Here is a 17,929-nt window from a genome sequence, read left to right on the forward strand (position 1 = left end):
AGCCCATAATCCTAGCACTTTGGGAGGCTGAGGCAGGAGGATCGCTTGAGCCCAGGAGTTCAAGACCAGCTTGGGCAACATAGTGAAACCCTGTCTCTACAAAAAATAAAAAAATTAATGAGGCTGCAGTGAGCTGTGATAGCACCACTGCACTACAGCCTGAGCAACAGAGTGAGACCCTGTTTCAAAAAAAAAAAAAAAAAAAAAAGAAAGGAGAGCAAGGGAAGGAGGGAGGAAGGGAGGAAGGAAGGAAGGAAGGAAAAAAAACCCAGTGTCTTTCAACACATGAATGGACAAATACATTGGGGCATATTCTTATGGTGGAATACTATATAGCAAGAAAAAAGAACAAACTATTAATACCTGCATGAATGAATCTCACAGACTTAATATTGAATAAAAGAAGCCAGACACAGGCTGGGTGTGTTGGCTCACACCTCTAATCCCAGCACTTTGGGGGCCTGAAGTAGGAGTGAGAGGTGAAGCCGGCTGGGCTTCTGGGTCAGGTGGGGACTTGGAGAACTTTTCTGTCTAGCTAAAGGATTATAAAAGCACCAATCAGCGCTCTGTGTCTAGCTAAAGGTTTGTAAATGCAGCAATCAGTGCTGTGTCTAGCTAAAGGTTTGTAAATGCACCAATCAGCACTCTGTAAAAATGAACCAATCAGCACTCTGTAAAACGGGCCAATCAGCATTCTGTAAAATGGACCAATCAGCTCTCTGTAAAATGGACCAATCAGCAGGATGTGGGTGGGGCCAGGCCTCCCGAGCCAGTAGCGGCAAGCCACTCGGGTCCCCTTCCACACTGTGGAAACTTTGTTCTTTTGCCCTTTGCAATAAATCTTGCTGCTGTTCACTCTTTTGATCCGCACTATCTTTATGAGCTGTAACACTTACCGCAAAGGTCTGCAGCTTCACTCTTGAAGCCAGCGAGACTATGAACCCACTGTGAGGAACAAACAACTCCAGACGCGCCACATTTAAGAGCTGTAACACTCACTGCTGAAGGTCTGTGGCTTCATTCCTGAAGTCAGCGAGAGGACTAACCCACCAGAAGGAAGAAACTGGACACATCTGAACACCTGAAGGAACAAACTCCGGACACAGCATCTTTAAGAACTAACTCTCACTGTGAGGGTCCGTGGCATCATTCTTGAAGCTTCATTCTTGAAGTCAGCAAGACCAAGAACCCACCGGAAGGAACCAGTTCTGGACACAGGAGGATCTCTTAAGTCCAGGAGTTCAAGACCAGCCTGGCCAACATAGTGAGAACCCTATCTCTACAAAAAATAAAAAATGCAGCTGGGCATGGTGTCTCGTGCCTGTAATCCCAGCACTTTGGGAGGTTGAGGCAGGAGAATCCCTTGAGCCCAGGAGTTTGAGACCAGCTCAGGCAACATAGGGAGACCTTGTCTCTACAAAAAAATAAAAAATAGGCCAGGTGCAGTGGCTCATGCCTGTAATCCCAGCACTTTGCGAGGCCGAGGTGGGTGGATCACCTGAGATCGGGAGTTTGAGACCAGCCTGACCAGCATGGAGAAACTGTCTCCATTAAAAATACAAAATTAGCCGGGCGTGGTGGCACATGCCTGTAATCCCAGCTACTCGGGAGGCTGAGGCAGGAGAATCACTTGAACCTGGGAGGCAGAGGTTGTGGGTGGGCTGAGATCGCGCCACTGCACTCCAGCCTGGGCAACAGAGCCAGACTCCGTCTGAAAAAAAAAAAAAAAGTTCAAGAGCAGGCTAAATTAATCTATGGGGAGAGAAGTAAAAATAGGCTGGGCACGGTGGCTCACGCCTGTAATCCCAGCACTTTGGGAGGCTTAGGCGGGCGAATCACGAGGTCAGGAGATCGAGACCATCCTGGCTAACACGGTGAAACCCCGTCTCTACTAAAAATACAAAAAAAATTTAGCCGGGCCTGGTGGCGGGCGCCTGTAGTCCCAGCTACTCCGGAGGCTGAAGCAGGAGAATTACGTGAACCCGGGAGGCGGAGCTTGCAGTGAGCCGAGATCCAGCCTGGGCGACAGAGCAAGACTCCGTCTCAAAAAAAAAAAAAAAAGAAGTAAAAATAGTGCCTACTCAATAGGGTAGGGGAAAGTATTGACCGTGAAGGGGCATGAAGAAGCCCTGTGGGGCGATAGAAATGTTCCATATCGGCCGGGCGCGGTGGCTCTCGCCTGTAATCCCAGCACTCTGGGAGGCCGAGGTGGGCAGATTGCCTGAGCTCGGGAGTTCGAAACTAGCCTGGGCAACATGGCGAAACCCCATCTCTATTAAAAATACAAAAATTAGCTGGGCGTGGTGGCGCATGCCTGTAATCCCAGCTACTCGGGAGGCTGAGGCAGGAGAATCACTTAAAGCCGGGAGGTGGAGGTTGCAGTGAGCTGAGGTTGCAGTGAGCTGAGATCGGGCCACTGCACTCCAGCCTGGGCAACAGAGCGAGGAATAAATAAATAAATAAAAGAAATGTTCCATATCGTGACCTAGGGGTGGGTATACAAGTGTGTCTATCTGGCTCGTTGAGTTGGTCATGTAAAATGTGTAAGTGTTATCGTAGCTACATTACACCATAAAGCAATTAAGATTCTGACAGTCCACTGTTTTTAATAACAGATTTAAAATAAAAATTTCTCCCTTCCTGGCCAGGCATGGTGGCTCACGCCTGTAATCCCAGGACTTTGGGAGGCTGAGGCAGGCAGAGCACTTGAGGTCAGGAGTTCAAGACCAGCCTAGCCAACATGGTGAAAGCCTGCCTCTACTAAAAATAACAAAAATTAGTTGGGTGTGGTGGCAGTCACCTGTAGTCCCAGGTACTCGGGAGGCTGAGGCAGGAGAATCACTTGAACCCAGGAGGCGGAGGGTGCAGTGAGCCGAGATCCCAACACTGCACTCCAGCCTGGGTGACAGAGCGAGACTCTGTCTCAAAAAATAAATAGATAAGGTGTCCTCTTCATGAGGTGTGCTGTGTGCAGTGAAGAATTTAGGCAGTGCCCTTTGAATCCACTAGATGTCACCACCAAGATTGTTTTCTCAACCTGCCTGGGGATGGGGGAGGAGGCTACATAACCCAGAGGAGGATAGGGCCTTTCTTGGGGTAATCTTGAATCCTTCTGAGAGGGTCTATCCCTAGGTATAAGTCATATTTGACCGGAAGAACTTGTTTCTTCAGTCTCTCCCTCTCTATGAGCTCTTTCATCTTTAGCGTTTAAACCCTCTTAAGTCTCCATTTTTAAAAACACTTTGCTTCTGTAGTCCTAGTGGGAGGATCACTTGAGCCTAGAAGTTTGAGGCTGTAGTGAGCTATGATCACAGCACTGCACGCCAGCCTGGGAAACAGACCAAGAACCTGTCTCAAAAATAAATAGGCCATGTGCAGTGGCTCACACCTGTAATCCCAGCACTTTGGGAGGCTGAGGCAGGAGGATTGCTTGAGCTCAGGAGTTTGAGACCAGCCTGGGCAACATGGTGAGACCCTCATCTCTACTAAAAAAAAAAAAAAAAAAAAGCCAGGTATAGTGGCATATGCCTGTAATCCCAGCTACTCGGAAGGCTGAGGCATGAGAATTGCTTGAACCCGGGAGGTGGAGGTTGCAGTGTGTGGAGATTGAGCCATTGCACTCCAGCCTGGGTGACAAAGTGAGACTCTCTCAAAAAAAAAAAAGAATCTTAATATTTGGGGAAAAAAAGAGAAAACATTATGTTTAAATGTGTTGTGTAATATTTCAATCATACAAAAAGTTTAAAGACTAATATAATGAGCACTTGAGTCTCCACCTCCCAGCTTAAGAAATGAAACCTTGGCCGGGTGCCGTGGCTCACTTCTGTAATCCCAGCACTTTGGGAGGCCGAGGTGGGCAGATCATGAGGTCAGGAGATCGAGAGCATCCTGGCTAATATGGTGAAACCCCGTCTCTACTAAAAATACAAAAGAATTAGCCGGGTGTGTTGTCCCAGCTACTCGGGAGGCTGAGGCAGGAGAATCACTTGAACCTGGGAGGTGGAGGTTGCAGTGAGCTGAGATCGTGCTACTGCACTCCAGCCTGGGCAACAGAGAGACTCCGTCTGAAAAAAAAAAAAAAAAAAGAAAAGAAAAAAAGAAAAAGAAGTGAAACCCTACCCTCCAGCTGAACCTGGTACCTGTCCCCAGTCGCATCCTCTTTCTTTCTTTCCAGAGACAAACACCCTCCTGAGTATGGTATTGTGACACAAAGTAGCAAACGTAAGTAGCCACTTTTGTTAATTCTGCTTGCCAGCAGAATTTCACCAATTCCCTTGGCAGCAGAATTTCACAAAGCCCCTGACTCAGCGTGAGCACAGTCCCCAGCCCAGAAGAATGCCCTGAAAATGATAAGCAGGATAGGGCACAGCTTCCTGTGTCTCTTGCCAAAGTCACTGCAATTTCCGAAAAGATAAGTTCAGTGATCCTGGCCTTTGCTTCTTCCTGTATGTAAAACAATGTGACGAATTAATGATTATGCCTCTGTAATCTATAACCAGATGTATCTTCGCACCTATACTTTGATGAGATCTTGCTCTAATGTAACTTCTGAGCACATATTTAATATAACTTCTGAGCACATACAAAACCACCACCACCTGTGTATTCACTGCTCCGGAGCAGTCTAACTGAATCTCTCTGAAAGTCTCCTCCCAGATTGGGCGCAATGGCTCATGCCTGTAATCCCAACACTTTGAAGGCTGAAGCAGGTGGATCACCTGAGATCAGGAGTTTGAGACCAGCCTGGCCAACATGGTGAAACGTTGTCTCTATTAAAAATACAAAAAAAAAAATGGCCGGGCGTGGTGGCTCACGCCTGTAATCCCAGCACTTTGGGAGGCCTGAGGCGGGCGGATCACAGGGTCAAGAGATCGAGACCATCTTGGCCAACATGGTAAAACTCCATCTCTACTAAAAGTAGAAAAATTAGCTGGGCGTGGTGGCGCATGCCTGTAATCCCAGCTACTCTGGAGGCTGAGGCAGGAGAATCGCTTGAACCTAGGAGGCGGAGGTTGCAGTGAGCCGAGATCACGCCATTGCACTGCAGCCTGGACAACAGAGCGAGACTCCATCTAAAAAAAAAAAAAAAAAAAAGAGGTTTAATTGACTCACAGTTCCACAGGACGTACATGAGGCATGGCTGGGGAGGCCTCAGGAAACTTACAATTATGGCAGAAAGGGAAAGGGGAAGCAAGTAATCTTCACATGGGCAGGAGAGAGAGAGCAGAAGGGGAGGTGCCACACACTTTTATTTATTTATTTATTTATTTATTTATTTATTTATTTATTTATTTATTTTGAGACTCACTCTGTCGCCCAGGCTGGAGTACAGTGACATGATCTCAGCTCACTGCAATCTCTGCCTTCCGGGTTCAAGCGATTCTCCTGCCTCAGCCTCCTGAGTAGCTGGGATTACAGGCATGCATCACCACGCCTGGCTAATTTTTGTATTTTTGGTAGAGAAAAGATTTCACCATGTTGGCCAGGTTGGTCTTGAACCCCTGACCTCAGGTGATCCACCCACCTTGGCCTCCCAAATGCTGGGATTACAGGCGTCAGCCATGTGCCTGGCCAGTGCCACACACTTTTAAACAACTAGATCTTATGAGAACTCATTCATTATCACGGAATCAGCAAGAGGGAAATCTGCTCCCATGATCCAGTCACCTCCTGCCAGGTCCCTCCTAACATTGGAAATTACAATTTGACATGAGATTTGGGTGGGGACACAGAGTCAAACCATAGCAAGGAATGAAGTACTGATATATACTACAACATGGATGAACCTTGAAAAAACTGTGCTAAAAAACCAGACACAAGAGGCCTCATATTGTATGATTCCGTTTATATGAAATGTCCAGCATAGACAAATCTATAGAGACAGAAAGTAGATAGTTTCTGGTTGCCATGGGCTGGGGTGAGAGCAGAATGGGGAGAGGCTACTAATCGGTATGGAGTTTCTTTTTGGGTGATGAAAATGTTTTGGAATTAGATAGTGGTGATGGCTGTACAACATTGTGAATATACCATATACTCACTTGGATGCTTTAAAGTGGTTACAATGGTGAGTTTTACGTTATGTGAATTTTATTTGCTTGGCTTGTAGACTCATCACACCAATCTCTGCCTCCATCATTACAAGGCATTCTCCTCTGTGTGTGTCTCTCTGTGTCCTCTCTTCTTTCTTTCTTTTTTTTTTTTTTTGAGATGGAGTCTCACTCTTGTCGCCCAGGCTGGAGTGCAGTGGCATGATCTTGGCTCACTGCCACCTCCGCTTCCCAGGTTCAAGTGATTATACTGCCTCAGCCTCCTGAATAGCTGGGATTACAGAGACCCGCCACGACTCCCAGCTAATTTTTTGTATTTTTAGTAGAGACGGGGTTTCACTGTGGTCTCAGTCTCCTGACCTCGTGATCTGCATGCCTCGGCCTCCCAAACTGCTGGGATTACAGGCGTGAGCCACCGCACCTGGCCTTTCTTTTTTCTTTTCTTTCTTTCTTTTTTTTTTTTTTTTTGAGACAGAGTCTTGCTGTGTCACCCAGGCTGGAGTACAGTGTCACGATCTCAGCTCACTGCAGCCTCTACCTCCTGGACTCAAGTGATCCTCCCACCTCAACCTACCGAGTAGCTGGGACCACAGGCGCGCGCACCACCAAGCACAGCTAATTTTTTTGGATTTTTAGTAGAGACGGGGTTTTTGTCGTTTTGCCCAGGCTGGTCTCAAACTCTTGGCCTCAAGCTATCTGCCTGCCTCGGTCAGCCACACAAAGTGCTGGAATTACAGGTGTGAGCCACCATGCTTGGCCAATTGAATGTTTTTAGATTTTATATAAATATTATCATACTGGATGTGGTGTTCAGCAACTCCCCACCCACAACACTCTGCCTGTGAGGCTCATCCAGGTCAGCACATATAATTTGGTTTGTTTGGTTTTGCTGTTATGTGTTTCTCTTTGATTCTCAACCCAGTGCATCTGGCTTTCTCTGTCATCACTCACATAATCTGCCTGGGTCAAGAGCACCGATGACTCCCATGTTACCAAATCCAAGAACACTTATTTTCCTATTGCCGGCATTTGATATTTCTGACCATTCTTCCTTCTGGAACACTTATCGCTGCTTCCAGGATGCTACGTTCTCAGGATTTCCCTGTCTTCTCTTTCTCAGTCTTCCTCACTGGCCTCTCCCTCAGCCTGGTCCTTGTATGTGGAGTGCCCCAGCTCTCTCTTGAGCCCTTTTTTTTTCCTTCCATAATCCTGGGCTTAGATTTCATCATTATATTTGTGTTTGGGAATCTACTGCTGCATAACAAACAGTTCCAAATTTAGTAGCTTAAAAACAACAACTTTGTTTTATTTTAATTTTTTTTTTGAGACAGAGTCTTGCTCTGTCACCCAGGCTGGAGTGCGGTGGCATGATCTTGGCTCACTGCAACCTCCGCCTCCTGGGTTCAAGTGATTCTTGTGCCTCAGCCTCCCAAATGGTTGGGATTACAGGCATGCACCACCATGCCTGGCTAATTTTTGTATTTTTAGTAGAGACAGGGTTTTACTATGTTGCCCAGGCTGGTTTTGAACTCCTGACCTCAGGTGATCTGCCTGCCTCGGCATCCCAAAGTGCTAGGATTACAGGTGTGAGCCACTGCACCCAGCCTAAAAACAACAACCATTTTATAACTTCTCATGATCTTCCGGGCTGATGGGAGCTTAGCTGGATAATTCTTCTGGTCTCACTTGAGGTCTCTCTTGCTGCAGTCAGAAGGCCACTGGAGGGCCAGGTGCAGTGTTTTACGCCTGGAATCCCAGCACTTTGGGAGGCCGAGGCGGGCGGATCACCTGAGGTCAGGAGTTTGACACCAGCCTGGCCAGCGTGTCAAAACCCCATCTCTACTAAACATACAAAAATTAGTCGGGCATGGTGGCTGGTGCCTGTAATCCCAGCTTCTCAGGAGGCTGAGGCAGGAGAATCGCTTGAACCTGGGAGGCGGAGATGGCAGTGGGCCGAGATGGTGCCACTGCACTCCAGCCTGACAAAGCAAGACTCAGTCTCAAAAAAAAAAAAAAAAAAAAAAAAGCCACTGGAGGTAGCTAGGATGCTAGCTCACGTGTCCTGAGACCTGGTGGGAACAAAGGGCCCACAAGGACGGCTGGACCTTTCTCTCCGTGTCCAGGCCTCTCCCTCCAGGTGTTCTCTGCAGCAGAGTGCCTGATTTCTCACATGGGAGATGACTCCCAAAAGCAAAAAAGTAGAAGCTGTCAAGTCTTTTTACAATTTAGTCCTGAACCTGGTACAGCTTCAATTCTTCTGCATTCCACTGGTTAAGAGCAGTCACAGGCCAGCCCCACATTCAGTAAATTCCAGGACTCCTGGTTCACTGGGAGCCATCTTTGGAAATTAGCTACCACAGTTTATGAGTCCCAAATTCCTAGGATTATTCTCCTAAGTTTCAGACCCAAATATCAAGTGATCTAAGGAATCTCTCTTCTTGGTCATTCCACTGTGCTATTCGGGCTCCTCCAGTGCCCCAGCCCCTCCTCTTGCTCTGCAACTGTTTCCAGCTAAGTGTTCACATCACCTCCAAGCAGGAGTTCAAGCCAGAAATTTAGCAATCATATTTGGATCCTCCCACTCTTTGGTCCCGCATTCCTTTTGTTAAATATCTCTAGACTTACTCCTCTCCATCTCTGCTGCTGATACTCTAATCACAATCATGGCTAAGATTGGTGAGTGGTTTCCATGTGTGTAAACACTTGGGATGCATTCCATTTGGGCTTATCTGCTTATTTTGCAGATGAGGAACCTGAGACTGGTAGAGGTTGGATAATTTGCCCAAAGTCTCACCTTATTCAAGAGTGGGGAGAACTAAGAGGCCTTAGGTTCTGCAGACAGACAGGCAGCCCTGCCTTCAGAGGCTTTGTGCCAAGCCGGTGTCCAGCAGCCATTCAGTGTAGACAACTGTCATCTCCCAGTTGGCTTTTCCTAGCAGTCTCCCAACTGGCGTTCCTGCCTTCAACCTGGCCCCATCTAATCCATTCTCCATGCTGCAGTCAGAGGTATCTTTCTAGAACACCAAGACATCTTGGTCTTCTCTGCTTAACCCTTTCAATGGTTTCCCTTGAGATAAAATCTAACTTTTCTCAATACATAATTAAGTCCTTCACGAATTGGCCCCTGTCAGCTTGACAGTATAGCGTGAGGCAGTGGCTCTTCATGGGAGCATTTTGGAAATGTCCTTGTCCATCTATCACAATGGTAAGAACGTGCTATTGGCATTTGATGGTCAGTGTTCAGGGATACTGGAGTGTTATAATACAAGGGACACCCAACCAAGAATTATCCTTGGTTTCCATAAAACTCTTTTTTTCTTTTTTGGGTGACAAAAAAAACCCAGAGTCTTGCTCTGTCACCCAGGCTTGAGTGCAGTGGCACAATTTTGGCTCACTGCAAGCTCTGCCTCACAGGTTCAAGCGATTCTCCTGCCTCGGCCTCCCAAGTAGCTGGAATTATAGGTGTTTGCCACGTCTGGCTAATTTTTTATTTTTTTAATATATATATAGTTTTTGAGACACAGGCTCACTCTTGTTGTCCAGGCTGGAGTGCAGTGGCACAATCTTGGCTCACCGCAACCTCTGCCTCCCGGGTTCAAGCCATTCTTATGCCTCAGCCTCCAGAGTAGCTGGGATTACAGGCACCTGCCATCATGCCCGGCTAATTTTTGTATTTTTAGTAGAGATGGGGTTTTACCACATTGGCCAGGCTGGTCTGGAACTCCTGGTCACAAGTGATCCACCCGCCTCAGCCTCCCACAGTGCTGGGATTACAGGCGTGAGTGGGTCCCATCTTTATGGAGGGGGAATCTCCTATTAAATTCCCCTTTGAAGACTGAGCACGGTGGCTCACGCCTGTAATCCCAACACTTTGGGAGGCTGAGGCGGGCAGATCATGAGGTCAAGAGATTGAGACAATCCTGGCCAACATGGTGAAACCCCATCTCTACTAAAAATACAAAAAATTTAGCTGGGCGTGGTGGCACGTGCTGTAGTCTCAGCAACTTGGGAGGCTGAGGCAGGAGAATTGCTTGAACCCAGGAGGCAGAGCTTTCAGTGAGCCGAGACTGCACCTCTGTACTCCAGCCTAGTGATAGAGCAAGACTCCATCTCAAAAAAAAAAAAAAATTCCCCTCTGGAGAGGTTTTGGGGTGTTTCCCCTTCCCGTGAGACAATGACAAAAGTTCAAGTTCACCAGGTTAGTCAAGTGCCCTCAGAGTAAAAGCTTGTTTCAGTGTTCCACTGACCTCTCTCTGCATCCCCTGCCTTATTTTATTTTGCCCTGAAAATTCCTTACTTTTTCAGCAGCTCATCAAAGCATTTAAAATTTAAAAAAAATTAGGCTGGGTGTGGTGACTCATGCCTGTAATCCCAGCACTTTGGGAGGCCAAGGCAGGCAGATCACCTGAGGTCGGGAGTTCGAGACCAGCCTGGCCAACATGGAGAAACACCGTCTCTACTAAAAAAAGCACAAAATTAGCTGGGCATGGTGGTGCATGCCTGTAATCGCAGCTACTCGGGAGGCTGAGGCAGGAGAATCACTTGAACCCAGGAGGCAGAGGTTGTGGTGAGCCAAGATAGCGCCATTACATTCCAGCCTGGGCAACAGAATGAGACTCCATTTCAAAAAAAAAAAAAAAAAAATAGGCCAGGCACGGTGGCTCATGCTTGTAATCCCAGCACTTTGGGAGGCCAAGGTGGCAGATCATGAAGTCAGGAGATCGAGACCATCCTAGCTAACATGGTGAAACCCTATCTCTACAAAAATACAAAAAATTAGCCAGGCGTGGTGGCGCATACCTGTAATCCCAGCTACTCGGTAGGCTGAGGCAAGAGAATCGCTTGAACCCAGGAGGCAGAGGTTGCAGTGAGCTGAGATTCTGCCACTGCACTCTAGCCTGGGCGAGAGAGCGAAACTCCGTCTAAAAAAAAAATTAAAAAGATAATAATTTTTATCTGAGATTTTTAGTTGTTTTTTGGGGAGACAGAGTCTTCCAGGTACTTGGTCTGGCAAACAAGGAAGGCATAAACATGAAATATTTTTGCACGTATTTAATATGACCTGTTTTTTTCCAAGAATGCAACTACTATGTAAATTGTTTTGTATTGTTCAGAACTTTATTAAAAGTTGTTCACCATTTTGAAAAATCATAACCCTAATGGCAATGCTGTTCTATACAACACCCTTAGGTCAGTCTGCATTTATCTCTACCATATTCTTAGTGATTCTAGGTATGGGTGCAAGTATCTGACTACTTTATCTTCCAGTGTAATGATGCCTGGGTATTTGCATATTGAAACGCCATCCTTCTATTTGTCTTTTTTTTTTTTTTTGAGACGGAGTTTCACTCTTGTTGCCCAGGCTGGAGTGCAATGGCATGCTCTTAGCTCACTGCAACCTCTGCTTCCCGGGTTCAAGCAATTCTCCTGCCTCAGCCTCCTTAGTAGCTGCGATTAAAGGTGCCCCCCATCACGCCTGGATAATTCTTTGTATTTTTAGTAGAGATGAGATTTCACCATGTTGGCCAGGCTGGTCCCGAACTCCTAACCTCAGGTAATCCACCCACCTTGGCCTACCAAAGTGCTGGGATTGCAAGTGTGAGCCACCGTGCCTGGCCTATTTGTCTTATTTATAATCTAGACATCATATTGATTTGTTTTTTGAAATCATGTGTCCAGGCAGGTTATGTTATCTGTTCATTTCACTTTGGGATATTAGTGTTGCAAAATATTTGTTATAAGAAAGGAACATTGGGACTGGGTGTGGTGGCTTACACATGTATTCCCAGCACTCTAGGAGGGTAAGGCAGGAGGATCACTGGAACCTAGGCGTTCCAGACCAGCCTGGGTAACACAGTGAGACCTTGTCTCTACTAAAAACAAAACAAAAAAAAATTAGCTGGGCATGGTGGTGTGGGCCTGTAGTCACAGCTATTTGGAAAGCTGTGGCAGGAGGACTGCTTGAACTTAGGAGCTCCAGGTTGCAGCCACCTATGATTGTGCCACTGCATTCCAGCCTGGGTGATGAAGCAAGACCCTGTGACATTGGATCTGGTAGGGTGGAAAGTCACTGGCCAGGACATTAAGAATGCAGACTCAGCCAGGCATGGTGACTCATGCCTGTAATCCCAGCCCTTTGGGAGGCTGAGGCAGGCAGATCATGAGGTCAGGAGTTCGAGACCAGCCTGGCTAACAGTGAAACCCTGTCTCTAAGAAAAATGCAAAAATTAGCCAGGTGTGGTGGCATGCGCCTGTAGTCCCAGCTACTTGGGAGGCTGAGGCAGGAGAATCGCTTGAACCTGGGAGGCGAAGGTTGCAGTGAGCCGAGGTTGCACCATTGCACTCAAGCCTGGGTGACAGAATGAGACTCCATCTAAAAAAAAACACACACACACACAGGCTCAGTGGGGTGCGGTGGCTCACGCCTGTAATCCCAGCACTTTGGGAGTCCGAGGAGGGTGGATCACAAGGTCAGGAGTTCCAGACCAGCCTGGACAACATAGTGAAACCCCTTCTCTACTAAAAAACACAAAAATTAGCCAGGTGTGGTGGAGCACGCCTGTAATTCCAGGTACTCAGGAGGCTGATGCAGGAGAATTGCTTGAACCCAGGAGGCGGAGTTTGCAGTGAACTGAAATCATGCCACTGCTCTCCAGCCTGGGCGACAGAGCAAGATGTGTCTCGAAAAAAAAAAAGGGGTTGGGCACAGTGGCACATGCCTCTAATTCCAGCACTTTGGGAGGCCAAGGCTGGTGGATCACCTGCGGTCAGGAGTTCAAGACCAGCCTGACCAACATGGAGAAACCCCGTCTCTACTAAAAATACAAAATTAGATGGGCATGGTGGCACATGCCTGTAATCCTAGCTACTCGGGAGGCTGAGGCAGGAGAATAGTTTGAACCCAGGAGGTGGAGGTTGCGGTGAGCTGAGATCTCACCATTGCACTCTAGCCTGGGCAACAAGAGTGAAACTCCGTCTCAAAAAAAAAAAATGCTGGGCGCGGTGGCTCACGCCTGTAATCCCAGCACTTTGGGAGGCCAAGGTGGGTGGATCACGAGGTCAGAAGATTGAGACCATCCTGGCTAACACAGTGAAACCCCATCTACTAAAAATACAAAAAAAAAAATTAGCCAGGTGTGGTGGCGGGCTCCTGTAGTCCCAGCTACTCAGGAGGCTGAGGCAGGAGAATGGTGTGAACCTGGGAGGCAGAACTTGCAGTGAGCCGAGATCTCGCCACTGCACTCCAGCCTGGGCGAGAGAGCGAGACTCCATCTCAAAACAACAACAACAACAACAACAAAAAAACAAAGGGCCAGGTGTGGTGGCTTACACCTGTAATCCCAACAGTTTGGGAGGCCGAGGCAGGCGGATCACTTGAGGTCAGGAATTCAAGACCAGCCTGGCAAATATGATGAAACCCCATTTCTACTAAAAATACAAAAATTAGCCGGGCGTGCTGGCATGTGCCTGCAATCCCAGCTACTCGGGAGGCTGAGGCAGAAGAATTGCTTGGACCTGGGAGGCAGAGGTTGCAGTGAGCTGAGATCACGCCATTGCACTTCAGCCTGGGCAACAGAGCAAGACTGTCTCAAACAAACAAACAAACAAACAACACAGATTCTGGAGATACTTTTGCTACTTATAGGTATGTGACTTTGAGCAAGATGATTAACCTTGCTGTGTCTGTTTCTTCATCTGTAAAATGGGCTTAAAAATACCTGCCTCAGAAAGTTATTGAGAGGATTAAATGAGTATGTGAGGTTTTGACAGTGCCTGGCACATGGTAAGTGTTACTAAATGTCAAACTTATGATGACTTCTGTAACCTAATTTCTTGCCTCCCCCAGAAGTTCTAACTCTAACCTTATCAATATATTTTCTGAACCAGGTGAGGTGGCTCATGCCTGTAATCCCAGCACTTTGGGAGGCCGAAGTAGGAGGATCACTTGAGGCCAGGAGTTCCAGACCACCTGGGCAACAAAGGGAGATGCTGTGTCTATGAAAAGAAAAAACTGGCGGGGCGCCATGGCTCACGCCTGTAATTCTAGCACTTTGGGAGGCCTAGGCGGGTGGATCACGAGGTCAGGAGATTGAGACCATCCTGGCCAACACAGTGAAACCTTGTCTCTACTAAAAATACAAAAAATTAGCTGGGTGTGGTGGCGGGCGCTTGTAGTCCCAGCTACTTGGGAGGCTGAGGCAGGAGAATGGCATGAACCCTGGAGGCGGAGCTTGCAGTGAGCCGAGATCACACCACTGTACTCCAGCCTGGGGGACAGAGCGAGATTCCTTCTCAAAAAAAAAAAAAAAAAAAAAGAAAGAAAAGAAAAAGAAAAAAAATGTAAAAATTAGCTGCATGTGGTCACCAGTGCCTGCGGTCCCAAATAGGAGGCTGAGGCAGAAGGATCACTTGAGCCCAGAAGTTCAAGACTACAGGCCGGGCGCGGTGGCTCATGCCTATAATCCCAGCACTTTGGGAGGCCAAGGTGGGTGGATCATCTGAGATCAGGAGTTTGAGACCAGCCTGGCCAACTTGGTGAAACCCCATCTCTACTAAAAATACAAACATTAGGGCCAGGCATAGCGGCTCACACCTCTAATCCCAGCACTTTGGAAGGCCAAGGCAGGTGGATCACCTGAAGTCTGGAGTTTGAGACCAACCTTGCCTGCATGGTGAAACCCCATCTCTACTAAAAATACAAAAAATTAGCCGGGCGTGTTGGCAGGCGCCTGTAATCCCAGCTACTCGGGACGCTGAGGCAGGAGAATCACTTGAACCCGGGAGGCGAGCTGAGATTGCGCCATTGCACTCCAGCCTGGGCAACAAGACAGAAACTCCGTCTCAAAAAAAAAAAAAAAAAAAAAAACAAAAATTAGACAGGCATGGTGGCGGGTGCCTGTAGTCCCAGCTACTCGGGAGGCTGAGGCAGGAGAATCGCTTGAACCCGGGAGATGGAGGTTGCATTGAGCTGAGATCACATCACTGCACTCCAGCTTGAGCAATGGAGTGAGACTCATTCTCAAAAAAAAAAAGAAAAAATAAAAAGACTGCAGGCCAGGCGCGGTGGCTCACGCCTGTAATCCCAGCACTTTGGGAGGCCAAGGCGGGCGGATCACGAGGTCAGGAGATTGAGACCATCATGGGTAACATGGTGAAACCTCGTCTCTACTAAAACTACAAAAAAAAAAAAAAAAAAAAAAAAATTAGCCAGGCGTGGTGGCAGGTGCCTGTAGTCCCAGCTGCTCAGGAGGCTGAGGCAGGAGAATGGTGTGAACCCAGGAGGCGGAGCTTGCAGTGAGCCGAGATTGTGCCACTGCACTCCCGCCTGGGCGTCAGAGCGAGACTCCGTCTCCAAAAAAAAAAAAAAGACTGCAGTGAGCCATTACTGTGCCACTGCACTGCAGCATGTCTCTAAAAGACCCTGTCTCTTAAAAAAAAAAAAAAAAGTGCGTTCAGTTATTGGAATGTGCCATGATTCTTCTTGCTTTGCACAAACTCTCCCTACAATGCTTTTCCCTCACTTCTTCCCTGGTCAATTCCTACCTGTCCCTCAAGTCTCACTTAGAATATGGGTATGGCCTCACTTAGTTACTTTCTTTTTTCTTCCTTTAGACAGGGTTTCACTCTATTGCTCGGGCTGGAGTGCAGTGGCACAATCATGGCTCAGCCCAGCCTTGATCTCCTGGGCTTAAGTGATCCTCCCATATCAGTCTCCCAAGTAGCTGGAACTACAGGCTCATGCCACCGTGTCCAGCTAATTTTTTTTTTTTTGAGACAGAGTCTCACTCTTGTTGCCCAGGCTAGAGTGCAATGGCATGATCTCGGCTCACCGCGACCTCCACCTCCTGGATTCAAGCGATTCTCCTGCCTCAGCATCCCAAGTAGCTGGGATTACAGGCATGTGCCAACACACCTGGCTAATTTTGTATTTGTAGTAGAGACGGGGTTTCACCATGTTGGTCAGGTTGGTCTCGAACTCCCCACCTCAGGTGATCTGCCCACCTTGGCCTCCCAAAGTGCTGGGATTACGGGCGTGAGCCACCGTGCCTGGCCATATCCGGGTAATTTATGTAGTAACAAGATTTCACCATGTTTCCCAGGCTGGTCTTGAACTACGGGCTCAAGCGATCCCCCCCGTCAGCCTCCCAAAGTGCTGGGATTACAGGCGTGAGCCACTGCACTTGGGCCATTTCCTTTTTTCATGAAGCCTATATCACTATTTCCCCAAGTCTGGGTGAGATGTCCCTATATTCATCCCAGCGGCTGCCCTTATCACAGAGTGTGTTATAGAGCATGGGGGTTTACATTAGCTACAGTGGGCAGCGAATGCCCTCTGAGGACGAAGCATTTGCAGTAAGGCTTGAAAAATGAGGAAGAGGCGGAGGATAGCCAGTACAAAATCCCTGAGGTGGGAACTACTGAATGGGGTACATTGCAGTGATAGAAATCAGGTCCTTATAACGTAGAGTGAGTGAGGAGGGGACAGGCAGGGGATGAGGTTGAAGAGTTGGGAGGCTCTAGTAAGGTGTTTGGACTCACCATCTCCCTGGCTCCATCGCCCCACGTATGGCCATGCAGGATGTAGACAGCTGAAAATCTTTACCTCGTGTCCTTGATCCCTATGCCTGCTCTGTATTCCCTGCCTTCTCTGATTAATAATAAAATTCCATTCATCCTTCAAGGCCCAGCTCCAAACCATTTAGGAAACCTCCTTCCATTCTTTAGCAGGAATTAATTGCTCCCTTGTCTGACGTCCCACAGCACTAATCACACGCTGACTTGTATCTCAGCTAGCTGTTTATGCCAGTCTGCCCACCAACGTAGTGAGTTCCCTGAGGGCAGAGGCTCTGTCTTAGTCACCTCTGTAGCCATCTCCTGGTATTTAGCAGGTACTCAATGTGACATTTACTTGACTAGTGGGTGGTGCCTAGTACTACTCATGGCAGAATAGAAGGAAAACAAAAATAATAACAACTTATGCTCTATCACGTTTTCCCATTCATTAACTGATTTCAGCTTTGCAACAACTCTATGAGACAGACGGGACAGGCACTATTAGACCCATTTTACAGATAGGGCAGCTAAGGCCCAATGGCATACGGCTTGTAAGCAATGGGGACTAAGTCCCAATCTTGCCCCCTTACTTCGGATTCTGTGCTAGGAATGGAATTAAACCAAGAGTATTTTGAAGCTATAATGGAAAGCGCTTTTCTGGGTGGACTAGGGAGAGATACTTAGTCAGATGTCAGGGGTTAACAGCAGCTCCATCAAAGAGGGCACAGGATTTCTCTCTCTGGCCCAAGCAGCTGGAGGGGTCCACAGCACCATCCTATAGCCCTGGAAGCTGGAGGAAACCCCCCCAGCCCGAGAAAGAAGAGAAGGTGTTCGAGTTAGGTGGGTAAGATGACGTAAATGATGACTTGTGAGCAGCGGCCTGCCTCTGTTGCTATGACAACCGGAGCTTGCCTACTTGGCCTTTGCAAGGTTGGCTGAGGCGGGTTCTTCGTTAACTCGAGATTAAGGAAGGATATTTAGCGGGGAGGGTGTGTGTGTGTGTGTGTGTGCGGCGGATTAAAGACGAAAGGAGTATATTGAACAATGACTGTTTAGCTCAGTGGTTCTCCACCTTGGCAACACGTTAGACTCACCTGCAACAATTTCCTGATGCCTAGGCTGCACCCCAGAATTAAATTATAATTTCCAGGGGTGGGAACCAGGCATCATAGTTATTTAAATCTTGCCAGGTGATTCCAATTGCAGCTAAAGTTGCAAACCCAGCTTTTAGCTGGTAAGCGGAATTCCTGTGACCTTCCCAAGATGGCGGCCACTCAACCGCTTCCGCCTTTACGTGGGCCGGCAGGGGGCGGGCTTCCCAGGGGCGC

The sequence above is a fragment of the Pongo abelii genome, chromosome 19, assembly GCF_028885655.2.
Source record: "Pongo abelii isolate AG06213 chromosome 19, NHGRI_mPonAbe1-v2.0_pri, whole genome shotgun sequence".
NCBI lineage: Eukaryota > Metazoa > Chordata > Mammalia > Primates > Hominidae > Pongo > Pongo abelii.